This window comes from Patella vulgata, chromosome 9 (assembly GCF_932274485.2).
Source record: "Patella vulgata chromosome 9, xgPatVulg1.2, whole genome shotgun sequence".
Taxonomy (NCBI): Eukaryota; Metazoa; Mollusca; class Gastropoda; family Patellidae; genus Patella; species Patella vulgata.
The window spans coordinates 1,326,804-1,339,882 of NC_065887.2; positions in this window are offsets into that span (position 1 = coordinate 1,326,804).

A 13,079-nucleotide genomic window follows, 5' to 3' on the forward strand; every position below is an offset into this window, starting at 1 on the left:
CGTGCACCTCACGCCAAAAACTCGCCGTAACAGATCGTTTCATTGGCTAATCCCTCACATCATCCAGAACGCGGGTTATACAATGACTCTTCCGATCTTAGTGTGGTGAAGACAAGTAAAACGAAATTTTGAACTATAAAAACGAAACGAAATAGAATCTGTTTTTAACCAGACTGGTCATCAATGAACTTTTATCAGCAGATCGGATTCAAATCCAATAAAATCAGACACAGAAGATGGCATCGAGAGTTTGGTTATGGTCTTTTCATGTAACTAATTAATAGTTTATATAACATTTAAGGCCTAAAGGCCTGCAATAAGCAGGTTATCTTTTGCATAATGCTGAAACCCTCGTGGATTGTGTTGGAGTCTCTTTTGTTTTCGTCCCAATTATACTATCTGTGATACGGTTTCAAAGATATACCATGTACACGTCGTCACGTTCCACGCCAATCTTACAGTGAAGCCAGACGTTAAACTATAGGCTACTACCCCACTCCATTTCGCACGCCAATCTAAAAATATCTGATGCCCGTTAAAACTTAATTCCAGATACATTCAATAAATCAACGTACTGGGTCTGTAGGCCCTATATCGTGTCATGTCCAGGTTTGTTTTGTGTAATAGTTTGTGTGTGGTCCGGTCCACCTGGCTGTACTAACTATTATTGTGGCGCTTTTTATAGCATCCCACCTCTGCCACCAAATGTGGCGCGCTTTTTACTTCTTCTGTCTTTGGCCAAGAAATGGTGTAGCGGTTTGGTAGTGTGGGGAATCTGTCGCAATGGTTGCTCAGGACCCACACCCGGTAATTTCTCTGCCACCAGTGATCTATTGACCGATCACAAGCCGTTTAAAGTAGAGCCTCTTCAGAGGAGAGGGCGGACTACCTAAAAAGTAGTTGTGCTATGTTCGTCTCTCTCTCTCTCTCTCTCTCTCTCTCTTCGAACAAACGGAACAAAACTGTATACAACTATAAAGTTTTATTATGTATTATAACATATATACAGGCAGGGGCGTACATAACGATTTTGTTTTTTTTTTGGGGGGGGTAGCCAAAATGCGACCGACTGATGCACATACCCCCAGTACGAGTGACGCAGTCAGGAGCCGCGCACCACAGGTGCGAGTTTTCTAGGGGCCATGTGCAGTAGCGGATATAGAAGCTGGGAATAGGGGGTGGGGTGGGGTGGTTCCAAATCTAGGGCGCCATCCACAATCCCACCCCACAATGAATGTCAACAAAATACTGGCTATAACATTAAGCGTCCCAGTAGAACATAGACAGTATTGTATAATTATATAGTTGTTCGCCGATCGTTGTCTCGCCGGAAAGCAGTTTTATTTAAGTTGATATAAAGTTTATGTCATATGATGAGTGTACCTATAACACTGAGCAACCTGAGAAAATTTTGAAAAATTGAGTCAGTATCCTAGCATTTCAGGTCATTGCTGGGAGAAAGTCTTGTGGACGAGAGGACCAGAAATGTGAGCCAATGGGACAGAATCTGGAGATCTGCGCCTGTCAATTCCGCCTGTTTTGCAAGAGTTGACATAACATTTGTATAGTCTGGCGCCCCACGACCCACACACCAGTATAACTGGGCAGTTCACATGATAGTGCTGATACAGTATAAGAAAACAGAGGAATAGAAGAATGATGTTATAACGGAATCGAGCGCCGTAGGCCCGAAAAAATTTCAGATATGTAACCCAGTGATTACGTTTCTAGTGTAAGGAAAGATTTGTAATATAAGAATCTTCAATGAAAAAAAATGGAATTAAACAGTTAGAAGGTTTAATGGATCCTTGTGATTTAAAGCGTCGACACATGGATCCAAAATTTTCACAGTCTACAACAGAATACAATAATAATAAATAATAATAATAATAGCTTTATTTCCAATCAAGGGTCCACAGGGGACATGGTACAGAGCAAACAAAGAGAGAAAACCCAAATGACAGTCAAGTAAGAAAATATAATAGTATACATAGCTCCCAACAGGGGAGATACACATATAAGTACCTTATGCACTAAGGCTTCATGCCGAAAAAAAAAACGGCTCATGAGAACATTATTATTAATCATGAAAGGGAGATAAATCCACTTAACTCTTAATGGTCTCAGACTAGCAATTATTTGCCCATTGACTTCAATGTTAAATGACTGTAACATCACAGGCTGTAGCTTTTTTCTCAACATTCCGTTGGTTCCAATCTTTATAGGCACAATGGGGACAACATTTGGCAATCTCCTCATCATAATTTTGTAGAGGGTTGACCATTTAGATTTTTTGTACACGGATTTGAAGTTGAGTGGGGTGAAAATCTCACTTCCGACACAATGATTGCTCTGCAGAAAGACACTTTACACCCTCTATCCCTCCGCTGTAATATCATCAGTATTACCCAAAATTGCTATGAAATTGCAAATTTGATCCCTTTTCTCCAATTCTAGACCAAAAAGTCAACCCAAAAATGCAGGAAGAGGGGAGAAAAAAATTAAGGGAAAAATTGTCTATTTATAACTCGCACTACATTCATGAAATAAGGGGAAATAATTACTAGTCTTACTCCTAATGGCCACAGATCACTAATTAATTTCCCATTGACTTTAATGTTAATTCTCGTCTCTTAGACCGGCTCTAACTTTTTCCCAAATTTTCGTTGGGTAGAACGCTTTCTGCCACAGATGGAGCAACATGTGGCAAACTCTTGCCCAAAAGCATGTATGAGGTTCACCATGAAAAACTTGAGATACACAAGTTGGAAGTAGAGATAAGTAAACATGCAATTTCCGGCCCTACATTTCAACGTAACCAACCTCACAACTCTTGTATCCTTCCGCCTCAAAATCATGAATATTCACCAAAACCTGGCAGAAAATGTATTTTCAAACCCTTTTTTTCGATTCTACACCAAAAAGTCAACAAAAATTGCCATGCAAAAGGGGGAAAAGGGAAAGGGAGAGAGAGAATAAAAATAACTTTGGCCCTTGTTTCGGCGTAGAAATATTTGGTGAGCTGAGTCCTAATGTTACAGATCAATATTAAGCATTACAGAACAGCTGTATTCATCCGCAAAAAAATAGTACCTAAAATTCATGTACATTATATAGGTTTAAACGTCAAATGAGGTCAAATGAATAGAGACGTCTTTAATATATACTAAATATTCGTATCATCCCAAATCGACAATAAAACAGTGAGAAAAGGGAAAATCTAAGTAATGACAATCTAATTAACATAAAATTTACGACATAATGGATTCTTCAATGTTTTGATGGTGATCATGAAGAAAATAGGCCTACATCTGTTCTCAGGAATCCGAAAGATTTTCAAAAAAAAGATCAGTAGAATTATAGTTTGTTATTCCACAAAGTCGAAAGGTATGTTAGATTTTTCATTCAGTCAAGTTAGAGCGAGTTTATTGCCGTACTTTGAGCTCCAAACCCGATAGAAATGAAGGCGGAAGTGGCCATAATAGTTTTAGAGATCACTACGTGATGGCGCTCCTGCGTCGCGACAAACGGGGCCGATTTGTCGAGCTTTTAATTTTTCGGGACAGGGCCTGAAAATTTAAGTCAATGTCATGGCAAATGGAACCAAATTCTCGCTAACGAGAGGATAAGAAATGAGACAGAATCTTGTGGCCTATCTGTCAATTTCGCCTGTTTTGTGGTTGTTTGTTTACCTCATTAATTCATTTAGTCTGAGATCGACTGTCGTGAGTACTTTTTTTTGAGACCGACTATTTTTTGCCATGGGGGAAAAACATTTCATAGAACAACATACTCACAGCAGAATAAGAGTGAAACAACATTTTTTCAAACATGATAAGTTGACAAGGTTATTTTATACTAAAGTTTTGTGTGAGTAGCGTGACGTATGCAGTGAGCACTTATTTTGATACCGACTGCTCTTATTTTGCGATAGACTGCACTGATTTTGCGACCGACTATTTTTCTTCCTGTTACGCCCCTGTATACAGGTAAGTTTTAATGGACTGGGAAAACTCTTTTATACTATTTATCAAGAGGCGAACTGTCCCAGTTCAAGCCGTTCTGTGATCTGTTCTGTGTAATAGCTAAAAGCTATACTGTTCATTAACTGCAAGCAGTTAAAGGCTGTATCTTTTTATTAAACGCAGGCGTTTAAAGTCTGTGTCTGTTCATTAGATGCAAGCATCTAAAGGCTGTGCGCTCAAAGAGCATTCCTCAAGAACTATAGGTGTACTAACTAGAGCTTCGCTTCGACCCTGGAGACGGATATCCCGGTGGGAACACCTGACCCAGGTTACTAGTGCTGGGTAACACGTTCGCCTGGCCGGCTCGACAGGATGGCATCGAACGTGCGAATTCATTCTCAGTTCATGCAAAAGTATAAACTATTCCCTCCTTATGTAAACAAAGTACACACTGTCTACAATATAAATGCAACATTATTTAACAGATAAACATAATGTGATTTATGATTAAGTTGACATACAAAAGTATCATTTAGTTACGTTTAATAAGTTATAATTGCATGCTATATATTCAAATTTAGTTATTTAAGTAAAGGGGAGATAATAATACTCAATAATATTAGACAATGTATTATGGTACATTTCCAACGAAATAGATTATATAATAGGGATATAACCTCACTAATAGTATGCTAAATAACAAGACATGGGTTTCTATTAAATTATAAAATTAAACATAATATATGGCAGATAGCAATATTATTATAAAACTTAGAAAGAGTCTGTCAACATACTATTAGTTGGGTACGAGACCTAAAATCCGTGACCAATTTGCGGGGAAGTTGTTTTGAAGGTGGTTTATATATGATAAAAACCCGCTGAAACGATTAAGCTTGGGTGCCTCTCTCTAAAATGCTGGCGGGATCCGCCAGAGGGCCAAATTCAAAATGGCTGCCAGATTTTGGCGGGAAAATATAAAATTATTTAATTGAGACTTCTGAGGTGTCTATTCGTATGTTTTAAGGGTCTCTGAATCGAAATATCGCAATCAAAAATCCATCCGGCCACTAGTTTTGCCAATATGGCCGAACAATTCAAAATGGCCGCCATTTTTGGCCTGCGAAATAGTTTTGTCAACTATATCCAAGTTGTATGTCTTCGAGGTCGAGGTAATCAATTTTGATGAAGTTGTATCCATATAAGGCAACCAGCAATAAGAGTGAAAGAAATGAAGGTACTCACCGATATTTACCACCTGATATACTCTGTAGTTAATTGATTTTAATTCAATTAACGCTTGACAATGGCTCCATGTAATATTTCATCATCATCAACTTGTCCACTTAAAGTCAAAGTGTTATTCATCAAAATCACAGTCACTCGATTCAAAAGATGGATCCAGTTCTGATTATTCAGATTCAGATTGTTCCTCCGAAGTTGAAGTTCCGTCGGAATCTTCATCATTTGCAATATCATTGCCATGAACAAGTAAGTCACTTATGATCGGGCTAGTAATGCTGGATTCTCATATCCAATTGACACTCACTGTCCAGATTGGAACAGTTTCCAACCATTACCAAAGGGAGAGTGTATGACCTTAGACTTTGGGTAATTAAGCATTAAATATGCCCGAAAATTGGCGCTGGTTAGTATAAGTTTGTAAGACTCCTCATCAGGTGGTAGCTGGCGAAAGTTTTTTCTTTTTATGCTAAACTATTTCTTGGCTCTCGCTTCTGTCAAAAAACTTGCTGAAGCTATTACGCTTGAGTGCCGCTTTCTAAAATGCTCGCGGAATCTGATGGACGGCTAAATTTAAAATGGAGGCCAAATTTGGCGCTAAAAATATAAAATATTTGACATAGGCTTATTAGGTGGCTAGCTTAATGCTAAAGAAGACGGTTTCATAGCCGCTTCTTAGCCTGATTAAACTTGCACCACATTATTTCTTGGCTCTCGCTTAATGTAAAAAAACTTGCTGAAGCTATTTCGCTTGAGTGCCGCTCTCTAAAATGCTGGCGGAATTTGCTGGACGGCCAAATTCAAAATGGAGGCCACATTTGGCGCTAAAAATATAAAATATTTGACATGGGTTTGTTAGGTAGCTAGCTCTATGCTAAAGAATACGGTTTCATAGCTACTTCTTAGCCTGATTAAACTTGCACCATATTATTTCTATTTGCATGGAATTCCCCAGGCCTCATTGCGTCGACGGTGCTCCACACTGAAAGACCCTGATATATTCATTAGACCCCATTCTTGTGCCAGGGTTGATGGATAAAGGCTCATATAAGAGTATTCCAAGCAAATAGAAACAATATGGTGCAAGTTTAATCAGGTTAAGAAGCATGTATAAAATCGTATTATTAAGGTGCGGGTCATTTGATAGGAACACCATCACTGCGGCTCTCAATTTGTAGCTATCACGCCAATCAAAATTGAATTCATCGACAGTGAAAACATCCAATTTGACACCAAACTTGATCAAGGTTGAAAAAAATATCCCAGCAAGAAATGGCGGTCACCTTGGATTTGCCAAAATATGGCTGGACGAATTTTTGATTATGATATTTCGATCCAGAGACCGTTAAAACATAGGACTAGCAACCTAATAAGCCTATGTCAAATATTTTATATTTTTAGCGCCAAATTTGGCCTGCATTTTTAATTTGGCCGTCCAGCAGATTCCGCAAGCATTTTAGAGAGCGGCACACTAGCGTAATCGCTTCAGCAAGTTTTTTTTTCATATAGGAACCATCTCCAAGGCTTATCATTGACAGAAGCATGAGCCAAGAAATATTCTAGCATAAAACGAATAAACTTTTGCCAGCTACTACCTGGTGAGGAGTCTTACAAACTTATACTAACCAGAGCTAATTTTCAGGCATATTTAATGCTTAATTACCCAAAGTCTAAGGTCATACACTCTACCTTTGGTAATGGTTGGAAACTGTTCCAATCTAGACAGTGAGTGTCTATTGATATGAGAATCCAGCATTACTAGCCCGATCATAAGTGACTTACTTGTTCATGGCAATGATAGTGCAAATGATGAAGATTCCGACGGAACTTCAACTTTGGAGGAACAATCTGAATCTGAATAATCAGAACTGGATCCATCTTTTGAATCAAGTGACTGTGATTTTGATGAGTAACACTTTGAGTTTAAGTGGACAAGTTGATGATGATTAAATATTACATGGATCCATTATCAAGCGCTAATTGAATTAAAATCAATTAACTGTAAATATCGGTGAGTACCTTCATTTCTTTCACTCGTATTGCTGGTTGCCTTATATGGATACAACTTCATCAAAATTGATTACCTCGACCTCGAAAACATACAACTTGGATATAGTTGACAAAACTATTTCGCAGTTTAAAAATGGCGGCCATCTTGAATTGTTCGGCCATATTGGCAAAACTAGTGGCCGGATGGATTTTTGATTACGATATTTCGATTCAGAGACCCTTAAAACATACGAATAGACACCTCAAAAGTCTCAATTAAATAATTTTATATTTTCCCGCCAAATCTGGCAGCCATGTTGAATTTGGCCCTCTAGCGGATTCCGCCAGCATTTTAGAGAGAGGCACCCAAGCTTAATCGTTTCAGCGGGTTTTTATCATATAGAAACCACCTTCAAAACAACTTCCCCGCAAATTGGTCACGGATTTTAGGTCTCGTACCCAACTATATTCACAGAGTTTTCAAATATCCTTTCCCTCACTATATATAACTACAGTGACCTATATCTAAATATAGCTGTTATTAGTCTCGACTATTTAGGCGTCTACAGACTATAAATAAAACAATACTAACAAAATGAAACTAGCTTTGCCACATTATCACATGTAAAGTCTGCTCGGTGTCTAGACGACAGCATATAATAGCGTAAATAACGGACAAATATAAATATCTCAATTCCTTCCTTATAGGATACCGAAATTAAATGAATTTACACTGACTCACTGATCTGTCGCAATGATTGTAATAAAAAGGTCATTCACATATTCTCACAAGCGTTTCGTTAGTTATCAATATATAGGTCAACCGGAATTACTGATGCCACATTTCGCGCCAACATTTCTATCTGTCCTGAAGCTTCCGGAATTTGGAAAGTTCTTTTTTGAACCTACTGGCCGATAAACAAGTAAGTTCACCCTAATGTAGACCTACCCTATTTTGACAAGAAGACAAGCCTAAATGCTACTCGTGGTTATTTTTATTTCCTGTTATCATGACCGAGTCTGACCCAAATATATATGTAGACTTGTATAAAGCTAGTTCGGTGACCTAATTTTTGTCCCTCGCCTTTCGAAGAAAGCAGGGGACTATTAAAATGGGTCCGTCCGTCCGTCCGTCCGTATGTTCAAACTTGGTGTAGGCTAGGTGTTTATTCAGGGGCGGATCCGGGTGTAGGAGGGTCCAATCCCCACCACCCATATGGGTTGGACATTCAGTTGCATCAATGAATCTGAATCACAATAGGGCCTACAATGTGATTTTGCAATTTCTTTATTGATCTACTTTACTAAAAAATATTTTCAATTTCCCATTTCTCTTCCATTAAAATTAAATGTTTTCACTTAATTAAACATAAACATTATGCAAGAGCTAAATCTGCCTATTGCAGGTCTTTCTTTAGGTCTGGCATGGGATGGGATGGCTGGGATTTTAAAATTTAACGATAAAATTTGGTGGATTTCCAAAAAAAGCATAATTCTAAGGTAGAGTAATTGTTATTGGTAACAGTAGCAATGGTACTTGTTATTCGAGACTTATAGCCCGTTCAGACGCTTAAGTTGAACTGGTTTAAAAACCCTGGGGATCGTTTAACCAGTTTAACTTAAAGGTCACCGGAAAAGGTTCATAAATATTTTAAATAATGCAAGTAATTATGTCAACATATCCTTTCCATTAGTACAACACGAACCCGAATGTCAATATTACCTGCAACAAGTAAATTTCAACATTATTAATTTCCGCCATTTTCCGTGGGTAGTCGTAACTTTCCGTAAATAAACAATCTGTGACGTCATTTTAGTCCTTCTGCTCATATTCTAGTCTATATTTCTATGTGCAGAAGGACTGAAATGACGTCACAGATTGCTTACATGTATTGACGGAAAGTTACGACTACCCACGGGGAACGGCGGAAATTAATAATGTTGAAATTTACCTGTTGCAGGTAATATTGACATTCGGGTTCGGGTTATAATTATGGAAAGGATATGTGGACATAATTACTAGCATTATTTAAAAAAAAAAATTTATGCTTTTCCGATGACCTTTAAGCGTCTAAACGCAAATGTGGAGCAAATAAACCAGTTTAAAAAACCCAGCTCGCGACCTGTCTTCGAGAAGGCTTTTTTTTTTAAACTGGTTCATCTTAGCTTGCTCCAGCTTGCTTTGAGCATGCGCAGTACGCAGTAAGTTACATTCCTGTGAAAATATCAGGGTCAGACAGTGCCAATGTTATCGAAAGGGTGCGAGAACCGAATAAAGAATATGAAGCTACCCATGCGTAGTTAACTCTAACCTCCGACCGAAGAGGTCAGAATAGTTAAACTGGATTGGCTTATAGTACGTGTGAACGCAACACGATGCTGTCTTAAAAACCCCAGCGATTATGAACTGGTTTAAAAATAAGCGTCTGAACGGGCTATTAGCCTCACCATAAGTCCATGGCCTCACTTTGCCACTTTTAAATCAAATCAATAAATGGCAACCTGTTTCAGTCTGTTTTTAAAAGCCATAACAAAGATCTGCAATAGGCAGATTTAACGCTTAACATAATGCATCTTTAATCTGTGTATTTAATAATTTAAATAGAAACTAACAACTTAATAAACGCCTTGATAAACGGTTAAAAATCACTTACACTGGTGATTGTGTTAAGAAATGTAATCTCCTGTTAGGAAGAGTTCATTTTATTCAAAAATGAGGCAGCTTTTAGTCATTGAGTATTTTATACGCCATGAAAATTTTATATGAGTCTAGTTTGTCCGCGACTATCTATATTGTCATGCGTAGAGATAACGTTCTTTTATTTCCGGTCATGGATCTATGGCTGTTAAAACTTTAGTCGAGATTTATTAGAAGTTTAAAAAGTAATTCAATCTATATTTGAACAGTCATATTGTGCTGTTTAAGGTGTATGTAATGTTTAAATGTTCAACCAAGCATGAAATATGTCATCTTATGTTTATATATAGATAATTTGTATAAAACACAAAACCTACAGAATTTACAACCGCTAAAATAAGGACGGATGCAGATCCAACCATACCCTTTCTAGGCCTATTGGTGGAGGAGATCAAAAATGCTAGGAGAATTGTTAAGAATACCCCCATAACTAAATTATGTTATTTTGGCCACATTTGTTGTAGGGGGGCATGTATCTTTGGGAGAGGGTTGGGTTGGGTGGGGTGGGGAAGAAGTGGTTGTACAGGTGTGTCTTAGCACTGAGACTTCTACATACACAACCATTCACAGGAATAGATGAAAATAAACATATAGTTAGTTCACACCTGTAGCCAGTTGGGGTCAAGGAGGTGCAGTGCTCCCCCCACCCCCCCCGAAAAAAAATTCCCGACCATAGTTCTAAAAATACCTACTGTTTGTAATAGACAGCAGTCAGGGATCATCATGTTCATTGATTTGAGCATGTGGCATCTTTCACCCAGTCTCATATTATTAGGTTCTGACATATATCTGTCATATATTTTGTATTGTTGTGGGGTTCTTGTCTTGTCACTAGGTTCATTGCTCAGCCCGAGATATACTCCACAAAGCACCATTTCAGGTTGAAATTTCAAAAAATTATTTGGGTGAAAATTCCCTAAACCCTGAAAGGAGAGACCCTCACACCCCCTAGGGTGTTATCCTGTCACTGGGGCCCGCCAACTAGGCTGCCTCAAGGCCCAGCTAACCCCTGCTCCCCTAAAAAGTTCACAGCCCCTCCACAGCCAGCAGTATTGGTACTTGCATCAAAACCAGTGTTAAGAAATTTTCCCAGTGTCTAGGAAATAAGTTCATTATAGGACAAATTTGATGATGGGTGGGCTGAACAGTTATTAGGGTAGAGATTGCTCCATCACTAATTAGCTTGGGTTGTTACAGGGTGTGTCTGGTAATGGAAATATTTCTTTGAGGGCCAAAATGACCTCCTTACTAAATATACTCCCCCTACCCAGGAAAATAAATAGTCCATCTCAAAATTATGCATCAGCGACTATTTGAATTAATGAGGTAAACGAACAATGTCAAAATAGAAGGGAAAATCCCCAATATGTATGAATATATGTGTGTATAGGTATGATTTTATGATTAAATTAGGCGATTATTATACAGGCCATATAGGTGATTTGCAGATGATATACAAAATCATGTGATTTGCAGATGATATACAAAATCACCGATTAATATATTTACCACAACAATAAATGGAAGATATGAGTACATATAAATAAATGATGTAATTATTACAACTTTCATAAGTTATCACAGATTCACTATAATTTCTTAATAAATAACATTGTACTCAATTTCCCTCATATTATAGCACATTGTATGGCGTATCCCTATCTTCATTAGACCAGTGGGAGCAGAACAGTAGGACGTTAAACCCCAATCAGTGGCTTTAAAATAAGGGTCTTCATTTTATTCAAACTTTGATTTTATATGCATATATTTTTGGATAGGGCCTAATTATTTTTTTTTTGGATTGGGACTATATTATTTTTGATTGGCCTAAATACTTTTGGGAGTTGGACCTAGTTAAATTTTTGGGTTAGGCTTAGATAATTTTTTTTTATCGGGCCAAGATATTTTTTGATTGGCCTAAATATTTTTTGGGTTGGGCCTTATTATTTATTTTTTTTATATTGGCCCTAGATATTTTGGGATAAGCCTAGATTTTTTTTTTTTGGGGGGGGGGGGGAGATATTTTTTTTATCGGGCCTAGATTTTTTAATTTTTTTTTTCGATTGGGCCTAGATTTTTTTTTTTTTAATTTGGTTTACTTGACAATTTTTTACTCATTTTAAAAACATACCTCAATATAGCCCTTTAAAAATCTTTCAGTTAGACCTATTGTTATTGTACTTATCATTGAATACATTTGCGCAAGCGTATTAAGTGTGGTTTGGAATACTTCCTTTTCATTGAGTAGCCCATGTACAGGTTTTGTTAATTTATACATCATACATGTAGCTTAAAACCAAATAGTTGTATCTAATTTCTATCTGGATTTAAGGTTTTTCATTCAGTTCAGTTCCATAAATGCTTTAAAATTAAGTTGATTTGATTTGTTCAAAAAGTAAATATTTTTTTTCCATTTATGAAATGATTTATTATCAATGTTTAAACAAAGATGGCGACTGTCTAATATGAAACTGACAGGTCCGGATCGACAGGGGCTGTCTGGGCTGCAGCCAGGGACCCCAACATTAAGGGGGCTCCCAAGTTAGTTCTACAAAAATGTTGTATTATGTCATTTATTATGTTTTATATGTTTGTGTTCGAATGAATCTATCTATCTGCCATACTGACATCCAAATTGCATGTGTATGAATGTAATGGATATTGACCAGAATATGACCCCTTTTCACTGTTGTTGCAAGGACCCTGTGAACACCTATTAGGACATCATACACAAACATTTACATTACAATATGCATTAACACATGATGTCCATATAAACGCAGTATGATCAATATATATAGCCTAAATTGATCGTATATTTAGGGACATGTAGATTATTCTATTCTGTGGAGAGAGAGAGAGAGGGGGAGAGAAATGGAGTTTAACCCCAACTTGACACTAACATAGGGTTTAATATCTTTTCAATAATTTGCTTGCGCTTAGGGGTCTTTAGCAGAGGGAGGAAACCTAAGGACCTGGAGAAAACCCATGAGGTTGGACAGGCGATCCTAGCTACTCCTTGTCATGTACAACCAGGAAATCAAAACCACATCACTTGACTCAATGACAAACTGTACGATACAGCGTGCATGCGCTAACCATTTGGCCACCCTACACCCCACCCCCACCCCCACCCTGTGCTGTGGTGTAGCAAGTTTTATATACATCTTATTGATTTGGGTCATTGG